We start from the raw sequence: 16,731 nt of genomic DNA, 5'->3' as shown, positions 1-16,731 counted from the left end.
GATCAGATAACGCTGCCACCTGATGTCTGGTGAGACAGTGTCACGGGTAACTGCTGGTGTGGTGAGAAAATAGTCGATCCATGCATATTTTTGGTGTGCGGCTGAGAAAAAGGTGTATTCTAGAGATGTGGGGTGCATATGACTCCATACATCGGTTAAACCTGCCTCCTCCAGCCAATTCCTGGTGCCCGTGGTGAGACCCCCTGCCTGACCAACACTGGGGGCATCCGATCCCTATGGGCATCCGTTACAATATTGAAGTCCCCTCTCACAAACACATCTTTGTCTGAGGTGGTCAAAAGCTGGCTCAGGGAGTCCCTGATAAACTGTACCTGGCGTTCGTTGGGGGCGTAAATCGTGGCTATAGTGTATCTAGTACCATAGAGTTGAACCTGCAAAGCTAACAACCTGCCTGGTATGTCCAGAAAGACCTTTTTCAGCCACACTGGGAACCGGATGGCGAGCAAAATGGTGACCTCCGCTTTTTTGGACCCCCACCCAGAGGAAAATAACTGGCGATCAAACCAACTGGAGCATAGCCGTCGCCAATCTCCATGGAGTAGATGATTTTCTTGTGACATGCAAATGTCGCATTTGGAGTCCCTGAGGAATGAAAGGAGTGCCAAGCGCTTAAATGGGGGATTAAGGCCTCCAACATTGATCGTCCGGCTAGTTGGCGCCGCACAAATACCTGGGGAAATGTATAGCCATGTACCTCCCCTAGAAGTATGCGCCTGGCCTCCAATATGGGTTGTAAGGAACCAGTGATACGTGAGGAGTAGGAAATAAGAGGGCAAAGGGGAGAAGTTATAAAGAGTAGAAAAGGGAAACAAGAACACAACAATTCCCCCCCCTGCGGTCAAACCAAAGTGTTTGCTAGGGTCCATGTCGTCTGCAAGCTCACCAGTAAAGCACTATCCGTCGGAGGGAGGAGCTCTGCCGGAGTCCCGGGAATCTGTGGCTGGGACACTGCACAGGATAACAAATCAGCAGTCGCCACTGTCCGCAGAGCCAGAAAGAGGAAGATCAGGTAACAGTGAATGAATCGAGACACATAAGGACGATCAATGATCTCTGGCTGCAGGGTCTGGGTCGCACTCCCATTGGAGCCGCTGGAGTAATTTATTCCAGGCCTCGTTGCTGTCAGCCTCAGATGGTTTGCTCAATACCTTTGCCTTTCGTCGCTTGGAGCATCGCAAGGTAGATGCTGTTATCATAGGGCCTCGCAGTGGGGACGACACTCACAAAGGAGAGTGTAGATCCGGCATGCCAGGGATTGCCTGGGCGTCTTCCATGGAGCATATCACTCGGACCTCTTCCTGCCACACAAACTAAAGATGGAAGGAACTGCCCCATTTATATTTGATACTCCTGTCTCTTAGGAGGTCCGTGAGTGGTTTAATAGGTCTCCGACGCTGTAGTTTCAATGGCGAAAGATGCAGGTATAGCCACAGCTAGTGGCCTTCAAAGTTGATGGCAGATAGATCCTGTGCAGCTGACAAGATGACTTCCTTCTGTCAGTAGGAAAGAAGACAGGTAAATATGTCCAGAGGTTGGCCCGGCGTAGTGTCTGGGCATCCAGCACTGTGCGTTCCGTCTAAGATGATTTCTTGGTTCTGTAAAGAGTGGGCGACATGTTTGAAAGGGTGGATAACGAAGTCTTTAAGACCACCTGAGATGGAACGCCCCTAATTTGTATGCAGGGCTCGAAAAATCCACTCGCCCACTCGCATTGTCAAGCAAGATAGAATCAGGATGAGCTATTTTTATGGACTGCTCGTCCTTTCTGGTGAGCTGAAAATCCTCTGACTTCTGTGGAAGACAAACTGACTTTTGGTCTCTGTCTCTGAAAGTGGAGCAAATGTGACAAGATAACAAGATTTAAAGGCATCTTTACTGCTCACAAAAGTGAAAGAGCAATATCTGATAGAGACATATAGCCGCAGATTCCTTAACTTAAAATTATCCCCAGGCGTCAGACTGGATGCGGAAAGTTTTTGCAGCAGCACCTCTGCGCGCCGGGGGACGGCGCCACACGACCCCGACCTGACGTCGTCCACGGACGTGATGTCAGCGAGGTCATATAAGTCCCTCCCGGCGCGCTGACGTCAGTTTCCTTCTTTTTGCGAGTAAGTGGTTCCTCTGGCCTGTTTTCAGGCCCCTTTTGATACCTTCGCGTCTGGAACAGTGTGCGGTGCCTTCGGGCTTTAAAATGTGTACCTCCTGTTTGCGGCAAATGTCCGTGACGGACCCACACCTTAACTGCATGGCGTGTCTGGGCGAACCCCACGACTCGACGGATTGCGACGCCTGCCAATAGCTCAAGCCGAAGTCCTGGCAGGAGCGCTGGATGAAGTTACTTTCTGCTCGCCAGTCCCGGTTGGAGTTGTCACGGCCCCTGGTCTCCTCTTCGGAGACAGGTCCCAGAGGCAGTGGGTTACGTCTGCGGCGTCGGTCGCCGTCTGGATCCCATGTGCGTCGCTCGCCCGTTCCTTGTAAGTCCCGGAACATGTCGCCGAGGTCCTCGACCTCCCTTCCTTCTGTTGTCGGGGTCACTAGTTTCCGGATCTCTCAGACGTGCGCCCCCGGAAGTCGTCCCTCCACTATCCGCCTTTCCCGGGCGTGGGGGCGACTCAGACCCAGATGGCAGCCTATGCCACGGCCTTGCAGGCCTCCCTTGGGTCCCCTCCTCTCCCTGGGACGTTCCTCGGACCCTCCACTACGTGTGGGGTCTCCGGTGGGCTCACCGGTGGGTTCGCCTCTGGCGCCGATTGAGCCCCTTGCTTCTAGGGATGATGAAGATATGGTGCCGTCAGGGCGCGGACCGGCTGGGTCCCCCTCTTCAACCCATAGCACCCCTACCGCGCCGCATAGTCCAGTGGGGCTCCCTGTGGCGTCGCAAATGGTTGCTGGTGCTCGCAGCTTGGCTCCGAGCCCACCACGTCCTTCCAGACAGGCGGCTGCCTTTTTGGCGGCCGAGCCAGTGCCGGTTCGGTGCCGAAGCCTTGCCTCTCCGGCTCCGTCCCTTACTTCAGAGTTGGAGCCTGTTGTGGTCGAGGCAGGGTCGGCGCTGGTCCGGTGCCGTAGACTTGCCTCCCCAGCTACGGCACCGTTCCCTTCTTCGGAGCCGGAGCCTATTGTGGTTGAGGCCGAGTCGGCGCCGACCGAGGACGTCCTGGCGCCACCTCGACGCCAGATCATTGACTCCTCTCTGGAGGCTTCCGGGGGGAGTTCGGCGTCACCCCAAAGTCCGGCAACGCCGGATCTGTCATTGCCCCCCCCCCTTGGAATTTGTGCCTCCGGCGGATTCTCCGCCTCCTCAGGAACCCCATCAGGACCCTCATTCATCCATGGGGCTTCCTTCATTTGGACATTGGTCTCATCCTCCGTTCATCGGAAACCCCCCTTGGGGTGGGAGGCTCAGTTTACAGCCCTCACCCACAGATGAGTTATTGTTCTCTCCTCTGAGGCCTTCCGAGTTGTTTCCATGGCCGCCCGCATTCTGAGTATGCAGCCCCCTTCGGTCCCTCTCCCTGTTGACCTTCTCGTGGATGTCCTCCACCACGGTTCGGGGAATGTAGAGCCGCTTCTGCCTTTCGAAGCTTCTCTTTATGATGCCCTTGTGGGCACTTGGGCTCGGCCGGCATCGGATGATCCGGTTGCTCGTTTCATCATGCACCGCCGCCCTGCTCCAAACGATCCAGTTTGCTTATTTGTTCATCCAGACGTTCAGGGGTTGGTTCTGCAAGCTGCTTTTCCTTCTTTGCCCCAGCTGCTGCTTCCTCCCTCCCGGGAGTCCAGATGGCTGGAGTCCTGGGGTCGTAATATTTTCGCCTCCACTAGCACAGCACTTTGATCACTCAATACAGTGTGTGTCTTGGCTCGGGCTTCTTCTGCCCTTTGGGACTCTGCAGAGTCTCTTCTATCTTCCACAGCTGAGGGTGCTCGTGTTGACCTCCTCCGTCTTATCAGTGACGGCCGTGATCTGGCGGAATTTACTATCCGCTCGTCCCTGGATACCTCGTATTCCTTAGGCCGAGCTATGGCTGGTTTGGTTGCACTAAGACGTCATGCTTGGTTACGGGATGGCGTCTTCCCGGAGAATATCCGGGAACGCCTTGTTGACCTGCCGTTTGATGGGGTCCTTTTGTATGATGCCCACACCGATTCGGCAGTTCGGCGCATCCTTGCGGGCTTTCGCCCTCCCCAATAGGTCTGTACTTGGCGGGTCTCACGTTGTCATATCCTGGGGTGGTTACCCTTTCATTTAACGTCCGCCTGTTGGACTATGTGTTTTTGGGCTGGCAGTAAGCCTACTGTGGCGGTGTTCCACAGATTGTTCTGTTCTGTCCTCTGACTATAGTTTACCCTAAGTGGTGATCCCCTGTTTTTCTTGGGGGTGTGATATACTCCAGGGGGGGTACCTGTATGCTATTGTGTAGCTCCGCTCTGCGCCAGGCAGGCGTGGAAGTCCCCTTTGGCTCCCTACACCTACTGATGCGATTTCCTTACCGTTGGACGGTTTATAGTGTTGTGGCTTCTGGCACGGTCTCCTACGCGCCACAGGTATCGCCTTACTTGAGCCTTGCGTGTGTGCCTCATTCTCCTCTTCTAGGGGTTTTTCCCTTGTTCTATATCTTTTCAGTGTATTTCATCACGCTTCAAAATGAAGCTGCCTCCTGCCCCAGGTGCATCAGGCGGGTCCTCCTATCGTTCACCTCAGCTTCCTGGTCTCGTGGCTGGGCCCCTTTTTGATATATATATCCTCGGATTGCCCGTTGGGTATCCCTTTCTACACACCTCCACCTCTCTTCGCTTCTGCGAGGTCTGGTCCTATATCCTAGTTTTTCAGGGAGCAGTTGGGTGCCTTATACTCAGTCTTGCCATCGTTCTGCACGTCGGTGTTTTTTCTTACAACATTTAGGCTGCACTTCGGTGCATGTTCCTGCATCTTCAACAACGAGGTTTCCTAGGGTTCCACTCCCTGAGGTGGGCCTCCGCTCCTGGATGCTCTTTCTAGAGTCTTATCTGTCCCGATCATGTTCTGCAAGTTAAGGAATCTGCCGCTAGACAACGTCTCTATTAGATACATCGTTACTGAAGGTAAGTAACTCGTACAACGATGCCTTTAAATCTTGTGGTCTTGTCACATTTGCTGGCTTTCAGAGACAGATCAAAAGTCAGTTTGTCTTTCTACATTTATTTTTCTGTGACTGAAGTTAGAAGAGTTTGAAAAGGGAACTGTGTTACAATTAAACTGTGCAAAGCATGTGAAATAAATGGCTGTAGGATGTCTGGCTTTTTTTTAATATTGCACTGAAATTAGCTAAGTAAACTGTTCAAACAGTTCAAATATATTTCCTTGGTTATGAAGACACATTTTTGTAATTGTTGTGAAAATAATATATTTTTATAGGCTCAAAACAAATTAGAACACTTAACTTGGTGATGTGCAAATTTTAAATATTTTTGCTGAAACCCAATTTCAAAACATTGGTATGTGCTATTATCAGTGAAACTACATGTTAGTGGGAAAGTTTTGTGGCCATTTCCAATTGAAAATATGCTTTCTGTAAATGGCAATGCTGTACTTCATCATGCTCTAGTAACATATTTATGAAAAGTGAGTCTTTAAACATGAACTGGGAATTATTACTGCTGCTGCCCACATGAAATTATATGCATGACCATTCTACTTTGCGAATTGCAAATTGCGACGTTTTGCGACTCACAATTTGCGACTAGCAAAGTGGAACGTACAACAGTGTCTGGGACACTGTTTGCGATTCTCATATGGGTGCAAGGGACCTGCCTCGTTAATATTCATGCGACAGGTCGCACTTTGCGACCCATTGGGAATGGCCTGCAAATACTGGGATGGTGGCCTGCGGGGTACAGTAGAACCCCATGTCTGTGTTTGATTTTTTTAAATAAAGCAACTTTTTTTTTTCAAATGCAGCCCGGTTTCATTAAAGGAAAACGGGATGAGTTTAAAAAAAAAAAATGTTTTTTTTATTTTTTAAGGGCAAGCATTGGTCCTGGGACCACTGCCTGCTCTTAAACATATTTGTCCACCCATTCACTAAGACGAAGTGGTCCCGTTGGGAGCCTTTCCTGTTTGCGAGTGGCTTACCACCTACTTGAAGTAGGCAGCAAATTTTGGGTGTTTTGCGACCAAAGCAATGGTACATACCATTCGGACTCGCTATTAGGAAGGGACGCCCTTGACAAGCCCCTTCCAATAGCGACTTGCAAACACTACTTTGCAAGTCACCTAGTCACAAAATAGTGTTTGTACATACCCATACACTTTTTTGAAGTAGCAAACGGGCCAATTTTGTGTTTGTGACTGCTAAAAAATGGCCATAGATCTGGCCCAAAGAGGCAAGCCGGGATCACGTGTACCCTATATGGACTTGATTCTTGTTATATATGGAGCAAACATTTAGTCTGGTTAATAAAAGTTTTTTTTGTACTGCAGAAATAGTGAACTTCCATATTTGAAGGTTGCCTCTTATGTGATGATAAAGAAAAAGGCGGCTCCATAAGACAAAATATTTGCCTAGGATCACACAATTTAGAATCAGTTCACTTGTCAAATACATTACAGTTAGGTCGAGTAGATTATTCGAGTTACTAGACCTTCAGGACTAGTAACATTTTTATGATTTTTTGAGCCCTGGTATGTTGGAGGCTGCGGGGTCAGTTCTCAAGATCTTCAAGGTGGTAACGGAGATCCAGGTTGTGATCGTGTAGTGCCAACAATTCCTGACGATGTCCCTCAAGTTCCTCCTCGCGAGCATCTCAGCCCTCCTCCAGCGATACCACTCTCATACCCACCGCCTCCACGTCTTGGCGTATTACCTTAAGTTCAGTGGCGATATCATGTTTAAGACCAGAGAAATCCTCCTGCAATGTCCCAAATAAGCACTCCAGGAATGTCTTCGTGATGGGGGAGTCATCCTGGTCAGCATTCACTGTTCCGGTATCTTCTGCATGCGGGTCTGGCACTACAGGACCCAGCACTCCCTCTCTCTTCTTGGAGGTGGACTTAGCGAAGATGTCCTTGACCGATGGTTCTTTCTTCCCCGTGCGAATTGAAGACATGGTTGGGTGCAGAAGAGGCCACAACAACCTCCGCTGTGCACACGCCCAGTGCAGCTAATGGCCAGGGCCAGTCAGGAGCCAGGTCCGGAGGCTCACTCAGACCCAGGCAGGTAGAAATGCCAAGTGTACACTGAGCCAGGTCAGGGACTCCAATCACCACCAATGAGAGCAAGCGTCCTCTAGCCTAAAGCACAATGCAGGGGTCCCCTCCTGTCGCACGGGACCACCAGGAAGCACTGTTCAGCGCCCCCAACTCCAGCAGCTGTAGGTGTGCCAGCAGCTCCACTCTGGCGCCATGCCCGGTACTAGGGCGAACATAGTAAAGGGCCACAGTCCACCGGTAGAGGGCAGAAATGAGAGGAAAAAATAGGGGGGGGGGGCAGCGTCCCCGAGGCGGATCGGCCCACTGCTCGCGGGCCGCAAAAGGTCACCGGCACGACCCTCGCCTCATGGCTCCCCCCTGCTGGGCCGGGAAAACCCCTGAGTGTACTAGATGTCCCTCCTGGGGTAGTAACCCACAGTGTCTCCTCGATTAGAAAACACATCGAAGCTGCTGCCCACTGCCGCTGAGGGCACCGTACCTCCTTACGCGGCCGGTAGGCGCCTCCTGTGGGAGAGTCCATCCGTCCAATTCAGTGGTGGACCTGACCGGGACCAACAGCAGCGTCGATTCAGGCAGGGCCGCCGGGGGTGGAACATGGCCCAGCCTCCTTCACACCACCTGTTCGGCTCACAAGAACCCACCGGGGTGCACCGGGGGCTGAACTAGGTCATTTCACACTGCAGCCAGATCCTCTGTGCCCCCCCTCTGCCAGCAAACGGCTCACACCCGCTGCTGGTACAGGAGGGGGATGGGGGCAGAGCTGCACTCAGCGAGCCAGCCAAAACAAGGTCCGGTGCCTCACGCCTCGCCGCTCCACTGACTTCTCTTCAGGTCTCCACCATCGGCGGTGGGCTGGAAGGCGATCCCACACCTCTGGGAGGGCAGCACAGGCACCCCGCAGCTGTATCCTGTATGGCTTTACAATCTGTGTTTCACTCCGCCGTGCCTGCTCTGCTAGGCCTGAAAAATCCGGCGAAGCTCCGGGATGTGCGACTTAGTCGGTCGCCATCTTGGACATGCTTCCCCAATATTTATCTGTTTTGCCTCATCCAATGTTTGTTCACGAAGCATGGATATCATCATCCCCCTATAGAAAAAAGTCAAAAAAATGACCTGAAGAAGAATAGACCAATTAGTCTAATGGATGGTGACTGCAAAATCTTTTCCAAGGTACTTCTTAGGGCAGTAGAGGACTGGATCAAAGGTGCTATTACCTAAAGCCCCATACAAGAGGACTTTGGGGAAGGTGTCTCAACTATTGATCAGAGCTTTACTTTATAACATATAATTTGCAAATGCAGCACAGTAAAAAAAAAAGATTTGTGTTCCCTTTTTAGATTTGTCATCTGCTTTTGATCCTGTACCAAGACCAAGGCTGTGGGGAAAACTATCCGAGATCAGAATGGATCCACTGCTAGTGAGGATTGATCAAATAGAATCACTCAGTAGGTGTTTTGCTTCTTTGAATGGGGTGAAACAAGTCTGTATACTTTCTCCAATACCCTTTTCCCTTTATATATGTGTAGGAAAGTGGGTTTCTATTGCAGTAACCCCCCCACTTTTTGCCAGACTACTGATGCACTTTTTCTTAATGTTCCCTGGGTCCCTGCCAATCAGGTTCCCAGGGCCTGTGTTCTTTCCCCAAAACTAAACCAATTGGTATCTCTGGCCACAGGTTGGACCCTGGTAAATGGTACCATAGGTACCTGGGGCACTGTGACCAGGGAAGACCTCTAAGAGCTGCAGCACTTATTGTGCCACCCTTAGGGCCCTGTACCTTTACACACACACACACTGCCTTTGCAGGCTGCGTGTTTTGGTGCAGAACAAAGTAAGGAGTCGACATGGCACACATCCCTGTGTGCCATGCCTACAACCTACTACCCTTGCATAGATCAGTCACTCCTCTAGCTGGGTGCCCTATGCCAGTGGTGATGGTACAGGTGCATGAGCCCTGTACCCCTACAGTATCTAAGTCCATTCTTAGGCATTGTAAGTGCAGTGCTGCCATTAAGAGTATATGGTGCTGGGAGCTTGTCATTACGAACTCCACAGCACCATAATGGCTACACTGAAAACTTCTCAGCCCATTAAACACACACTGATGCCGGTGTGGGATTTAATGTAAAATGCACACAGAGGGCATCTCAGAGATGCCCCCTGAAAAACAGCCAGCCTCTAGTGGGTTCCCTGACTGGTACACACCAGCCTGCCACCACGAGACATGTTTCTGGACCCCTAGGGTGGGAGCCTACGCTCCCTGAGCCCAGAAACAAAACCTTTCTTGGACGGAGGTGTTCACACCTCTCCCAGGCCAGGAAGAGCCATCTGTGGCAGGGGATCTTCAAAGGCCTGGCAGCCTTTGTAATGCAACCCCCAGCCTCTGCTGCTATCAGGAGCAAGCCCCCTTCCTGTCTTCCCTCCCTTTCGGCGGGAAGACGGGCGGGAAAAACTAGCCAGCCCAGGAGGTGTGCCCACCTCTGCCAACTCCATCCCTCAGGTGGGGGAGGCGAGGTGAAGCCCGCTCTCCAGTGCCTGCCATCTTGCAGATGGCAGGCACTCCCCAATCAGGACTAGGGATTGTGCTCACTCCCCCACGTGGGGTGAGCAACCAAGGGTGTAGTCACCTTAAGGTCAGTTGCCCATTGGCTACTGACCTCAAGACCCCTAAAACGCCCCCTAAATACAGTATTTATGGGGCAGCCCTGAACCAAGAAGGCAGATCCAGCATACCTACAAGAAGAAAAGAAGGACGTGCAGAGCGAACAAGAGGACGACACCCACTGACTTGGTCCCAGCCCCACAGGCCTCTCCCCTCGAACCTGCTCCTGCAAAATCCTGGCGTGTCCAGCAGCCAGCAACCTCACAAACCCCGGAGGACCTGCCTGCCTTCACTTCCCAGACTGTTTCTCCTGTGAACAGCGGACGTGTTTAAACTGCAGCTTCTGGTGCCAGCCAGAGACCGCAAATCCAGCCCACTCTGCACCCGCCGAACCCGGCCCGAGCTCGAGTGGAAAAACACCACGAGAGGTCCCCCCGGTGATTCTAACCCGAGATCCGGCGACCCCTGACCTGCCTTCAGACGACGTCTGCAGCCTCAATCCAGAGAACCCCCCCCCTACCGCGACCAGAGCGGATCAGAAAATCCGATGTCAAAAGGCACCCCTGCACCAGACGCCCCACGGCCTTGTGTGCCCAAACCAACGGTGCCTAACCAACCCACGACATCCCAACTTACTCCTCAAAGTGGTGGTCGCACCCAGAAGGTCCTCGTCCCCGAGCCTGTAGTGCTTCTTTGTCCCGGAATTTCTCCATTGAAAACAGGGCCCCCTATCCCCCATTTGATAACATTGGGCCTCAACACTCTGCACCCAGCCGACCTAGTGCCGCCGAGGGTGCAACAGTGCATCACTGGCCCTGGGAGACCCCTGAGTCTAACCCCAGAACCTTAACTCCCACAGTCGATTACTTACCTGTGAACCGTTAACCTGTTTTCCTTCCATAGGATAACATTGACACTTTTTCTCCAAAAAGTTTCTAAGTGTGGAGTTTTGAAACCTAAAAATATTCTTGAAAAATCGCAAAAATAACCAAAACGTGTTTACTCACCTGTTTGCAGGAAATGTCCCATTGCTGAATCTAGGTATCCAGCACTGAGTTAGAAAAAGTAACGTAAAAGTAACTTACCTGCAATTTGTAGAAAAAGCCTATTCATTTCAATGTACCGCATTTGCTAAGTGTTGCATTCTACTGCTCCCCTGTAAATTAAACAAAGTACAATTCCTATTGCATTTTTCAACTGTTCTGTATCCAGTAACTTATTACTGAAAAGTATTTAATGCTTACCTGTACCAGGCTTGCTTGGTTCTAAAAATAAACAACAATATAATTTTATACAAAAACAATTGGCCTAGAGTTCAGTTCTTGAGTGTGTGAATTCATTTGCTGACTGAGTGTGTACATCAAATGCTTAACACTGTCCTCTGATAACTGCCTTACTGTTCGACCAAGCTACCACTTTAGAGAGTAAGGTTCTATCTAACTTTACCCTCTGCCTACCTTTGCGGACTCTTGGACTCTATACACACTGTACCTCATTTTGGTGCAGTATAAATACAATGGCTGCCTGGTCCCACCCCTTCTGTATCTTATTGATTCCATACTGAAATCTCGACCCACAAAAGGCTTACAAGTAAAACTGACCTCTATAAATAAATATAGCAAAGTGAATAGCCTGCAAATAACTACTTCAGAAACAAAAACAATAATATTCAGGAAAAGAAAAGCAACAAAACTGCTTTCTTAATAAAGTTACTACCTTCACCTTTTTGAGTGTTAGAATTGCAAACAACCTTCAATGAAACGCCCATTTCAAATCTGCATTGGCGAAGTCAGCAATTACACCTACTGTGATCATGATATTGATACCTCTCCATGGGCACGACTTTTCCACATACATTGACATAGGCAAACGCAGGGAGTCAGTTTACTTATGGAACTGAACTCTGGGGCTTATCCAAAATAACAAGACAAATAAGCTGGCATGAAAGAATTCTGGGGGGGGACAATTCCACTAGGATTCCCCACAATCTCATTGGAGGCAGTCATTAGATTTGCATCCATCATGGACAAGTGCCAATTAGCCCCATAAAATATGGACAAAAAAAGATTATGGTCGCAAAGCTCAAACCGGGTAGTCAAATCCTGCAACAAACAGTTCAAGATGAAATGCAAGTCCGAATATGTCACCAAATTAAAGAATGGAAACTAAACAACTACATTTATACCTGACAGCAGACAACTCAAATTTATGCCGAAAGTCCCAAAAAAGTATGAGTCAAATCACAAATAAACAATTTGCCAACGTACATTTGTCCAAAAAAAGCAAAACATTATTTTTCTCCTCAAACCAGTCTGGCCGTTTTTAGGTCTCGGGACCATCCGGTCTGCCGAAGGCAGAACAGGAAGTCGAGAGATTTAATGTTTTGGAGAAGAGGGGCTTGAACCCGCCCCTCTTCTCGCCTCTTCTCCATTGGCTGGCCTCTTGAATGCTGGCCAGCCATTGGAGAAGAGGTTTGTCTCTCTGATCAGGCCCCGTCCTTTTCGGATCGGGGGGCGTGTTTTTTGCAGAAAGTCTAATTATCTCCTCCAGCCAATGGCTGGAGGAGATAACAGCAAAACACGCCCCCGAATCCGAAAAGGACGCTGCGTTTCTCCGAGGCATTTCTGCTCTGCCTCGGAGAAAGGCGGTGGTGTCTTCCGGTGCCCTCGGCTTGTTCCTCTTTACTTGCGTGTGGTCACTCTTTAGCACAGCTCGTGTCAACAGGCTGCCATGTCCGCAATAATTGTTTCCATATTTCAGACTTCGCACTCAGGTCAGATGTCACGGTGCAGGACTGGAGAGGAAACACGTTGGATTGTGTCACAACGTGGCTCGTGGTCAGACTTGTAGGGTGTGATGGTTATTAGCAGGGGCAATGGGGGCAATTAAGCACTGGCATGGATCGCTGTGAGGAATGCGAGCAGGTGGCCGAGCAAGACCCACTCAGGGCACCACCTTCAAGAAAGGGCAGTGCCCACGGAGTCCCTGACGGAGCCACCACAGGTGTGCACCATGGTGGCAAATGACCAGGTGTCCCACCGCAAGGGGAAGGCCACGGAGCAGGCTATCCGTCATGGAGGACAGGTCCTACTCCGTGCGAGGTCAGCTGGTGAGGGGACTGAGGTAAGGAGTGCAAGGGGGTGAGGACAGGGCTGGAGGAGGGCATACGAAAAGTCACGTGCTGGAGTGACAGGCCACGTGGAATGAAGACAGGGGGCGGGAGGTGAGAAAAGGAAGCCTTTTAAGTTCTTGCAACAAACATGGAATGCCACATAGCAGCAGTATATGAATTCATATTCCAGTGAATAACACGCCTAGCAAGCAGCGCACCACATCTGGTGGAAAGACCACCCAGAGAAAAGAGCAGGTACCATGAAGACACCCAGGGACCCGCCAATGAGGCGACCAGGTGTCAGTGCCACTGAGAGCGGAGAGCAGGCGGCAGTGCCGTGGAGAGCAGGCAGCAGGCAGTGCCAAAGAGAGCGCCTCGCAGGAGGCAGTGCCACATAGAGCGGAGAGCAGGCGGCAGTGCCACGGAGAGCAGGAGGCAGGGCCACAGAGAGTGGAGAGCAGGTGGCAATGCCACTGAGAGCGGAGAGCAGGCGGCAGTGCTGTGGAGAGCAGGCGGCAGTGCCGTGGAGAGCAGGCAGCAGTGCCACAGAGAGTGCCTCGCAGGAGGCAGTGCACAGAGCGCCTCGCAGGAGAGCAGGTGGCAGTGCCACAGAGCGCCTCGCAGGAGGAGCAGGCGCTAGTGTCACAGAGAAGGAAGAAGGACAGCCTGGTGCGCCGGTGAGGAATCTGCCAGACAAAAAGCAATCATCGGGTTTTAGGGCTAAATAATTGGCGGTATCATCTCGTCCTCTCCTGCAGCATCGATTTCCTCCCACTCTCTGCCTCCGAAGCTCCGCAGCGCCACAGGCCTATTTAAAAACCTGCAATTTGTAGTTCAACAGCAGCCGAAAGATTCACTGCAATGTGATATCAGACGCGGCTTGTCACTTCAGATCACCTATCGATCCGTGCCCCGCCTGCACGTCGCCGAAGCCTTCCCCGGGAAGAGTCGGGTTTCCTCCAGAATGCAATAACAGCGTTTTATTGCTCAGAGGGATGGAGGGAGGCGTGACGATGAGGTGCTTCGATGCCCTGCCTCTCAGCTCGGGGGTACCCGTGCTGGGCTTCTCCGGAAGCTCACCGGGCACGTGCGTGTCCGACTGTACACAGGCTGCCCGGTGGGGTTTACAAGATGCTAAAGGCGCGCGTCGTCACAGTCACTGGCCATTGTGGCCACTGAAATCTACCAATATCCACTAGTAGAGACATGGTTACCATTACACTCACTTGACAATGGATCATTCTACCAAGAGCCCATAGAGAAAATAAAAAAAATATATATCTTTTAGCAACTGAAGAGAGTTCGAACGCACCTCCCCACATCCAAGTCGACATATTGGCTGTACCCAAGATGGTGGCGAGGCTTCCCACTCGTACAACACAAGGCGCTCGATTAAAGGAGGTACATATTCACAGGTGCACTACTGCCTGAAACTAAAATGCTGATCTGCTACTTTTATAGATTTCGTTAAAAAAAAAAAAGTGATTTGTTACTATTCGTCCTGCATTCATGCAATAGCAATTTACTTCTCTTCAAACAATTGAGAATGCTTGGAAACCAGCAGGACGCTGCTGTATTAAACCCATGTAAAAAGAAAAGAAAGAAACTGAACTAAGTCCCTCCGTATCCAACAAGCATTTACAATGCAATGGTCTCGGCATTGGTAAAGTTAGAGCTATTGGCATTGCTCATGACATTATTTTTGTTTATGTTTTTGTTTTTAAAACATTTAAAGAAACGGCATTGTCATGAGCAATGCCAATAGCTCTAACTTTAACAATGCCGAGACCGTTGCATTGTAAATGCTTGTTTACATCTCCTCTCGGGTACAAGCAAACACGGTCAAATTGACAAACCACAGAGAAAGAAGATGCTTTGCTCTAACAAGAAGTTGATCCCTTCCACTAAACTCCTTGCTGGAAAGAATTAAGCTAGCTGAGTCGAAAAATTGTCAGTGTGGTCAAACTGTAGATCTGCCTCCCTTTGTGTTAACCTGCAAAACGTACTGTTGGGTTATATGAAAAATATTCAAACGCATTTTGGAGCTGGAGCATCTGGATAAGGATGAGGAACATATGTTTTTCCTCCCGTAAGACATGCTTTATACAAGTAACCAAACTCTTTGGTCGTTTCCTTCTTTGTAGTGGGAACCTAAGAGAGAGAAATGAAAAGCTAATTACACTGTATGCTCCTGTACACAGAACTTTAGGCGCAGGCCCAAGTAGACGAAATAACCCCAATGTTAAGTGTGAACTCCGTCTCAGTTTGAAAACAAGCACTTGGGTGTCAAGTGGTGCAAGCTTAAGACATTTTTATTTGATTTTATCTAGTTATAATTTAATTGATGCAATATTGGTGTTACAATAACGACTTGATTTTGAAGTGTGTGTGCAAAAGACAGTATTTAATGCTTAAAACACTTGCATATCATATATCTAAATTTCAGATTTTTTCTTTTTAACCCAGTGCCCACTGCACTCTGCACAATGCAGTGTAAGATGGATTTTGCTTATGGCAACTCTTCATAGTGCATAGCTCTATGCCATGCCCTACACCAGGGTTCTTCTATGAATGGCAGGACCAAGGCCACACCCAGCACCCTCTATCACTGTGTGTGGAGAAAGGACCAGCACAGTGGCTTTGAGGGCCCTGGAACTGGGTGCATCACCTGATATGCTTAGTTAGAGATCATGCTTAGCCTTCCCTGGGGACAGAGAGATTGAGTGCAAAGCCCTGTAAAAGTGGCAGCATACGTTCACAAATCACACATACCCTTAGGAAGTTTCCTTTTATTTTCAATCCTTTGGAGCCAAGAGGGACACTGACTACAGAGAGTGGGAGCAGGCCTTCCCTGAGACCACTACCCTCCTATGCACGGGCAGACAGATGGGCACAGTGTAGATCCTGCCCTGCGAGCTTTGTTGTGGGAGCCAGGCAAGAATATGCCCTGTACTGAGCCACAGCTGTGCCTAGCCAAAGGTCATACACACTGGATTCTGGGGGCATGTTGATTAGTTATGCCCATTAAAAAAATGTATTTACTGCAAAACCTTAGCTATAAATCAGTTAAATTAATATATCAATTAAGGTAGCTATGCAACATTAGCTCCCATCGTTTCCATCAACTGCTCATGATATCTCACATGATAAAATTACCAATTACCGCACTGATGACATCACATATCCCATCACCATTGGTATTATCACTGCCATCACAAGCTGATGTGGGGACAGGCCCTGAGCTCAAGCAATGTATTTATCAATGAAGGCATGGTCAAAAGGTATGTGGTTCTAACCTATCTTTCTGGCTTATGTGCCTTGTGGAATTATATGTCTAATCTTTAATATTTGTATATTTCAGGTTTCCCACCATTCTGCTCTGAGGCAGCGCAAGAAACATATAAAAAGGTTATGAACTGGAAAGAGACACTTACTTTTCCACCTGAAGTGCCAATTTCAGAGAAAGCTAAGGATCTCATTCTAAGGTACACATCACCACACTGCTATAGTATACTCTGCCAAAATAGGATACTACCATATGTTTAAGAAATCTGTATAGTTCAGGGCTTCTGTTCTGCTCATGGGTTCTAGCTGAAGAGTAAAAAAAAGGAATCCAATTCTGCTATTGTGTGCAGTGAATGTGCTGAGTCGCTCACTCTTGAGCCTCTCTGCCATTTTTGTGTGCCAGAGGCGGCTGCACGAAGATACTGGTCCTTGGTCTATCAGTATGTGACATCCGCAAGCACAGTCAAACAAGGGGGAACAGTTACCTTAGTTGCCAAGTCTCAGTAAGGAGAAATCAGCTCA

At 49.7% G+C, this 16,731-nt stretch overlaps 1 pseudogene across 1 annotated transcript in view; it reads left to right on the top strand.

The window, feature by feature from the left end:
* Positions 1–16,731, top strand: part of LOC146866653 (serine/threonine-protein kinase 38-like) — a 659,816-nt pseudogene that overhangs the window by 309,593 nt on the left and 333,492 nt on the right. The window contains exon 14 of the transcript XR_014966481.1: positions 16,286–16,409. The product of XR_014966481.1 is annotated as a serine/threonine-protein kinase 38-like (transcript). The remainder of the gene's footprint in view (positions 1–16,285; positions 16,410–16,731) is intronic.

The sequence above is a fragment of the Triturus cristatus genome, chromosome 1_2 (genome assembly GCF_964204655.1).
Source record: "Triturus cristatus chromosome 1_2, aTriCri1.1, whole genome shotgun sequence".
In the NCBI taxonomy this organism is placed as follows: domain Eukaryota; kingdom Metazoa; phylum Chordata; class Amphibia; order Caudata; family Salamandridae; genus Triturus; species Triturus cristatus.
The sequence above is the reverse complement of the archived record's forward strand: the minus strand, read 5'-3'. Positions and strand labels throughout refer to the sequence as shown.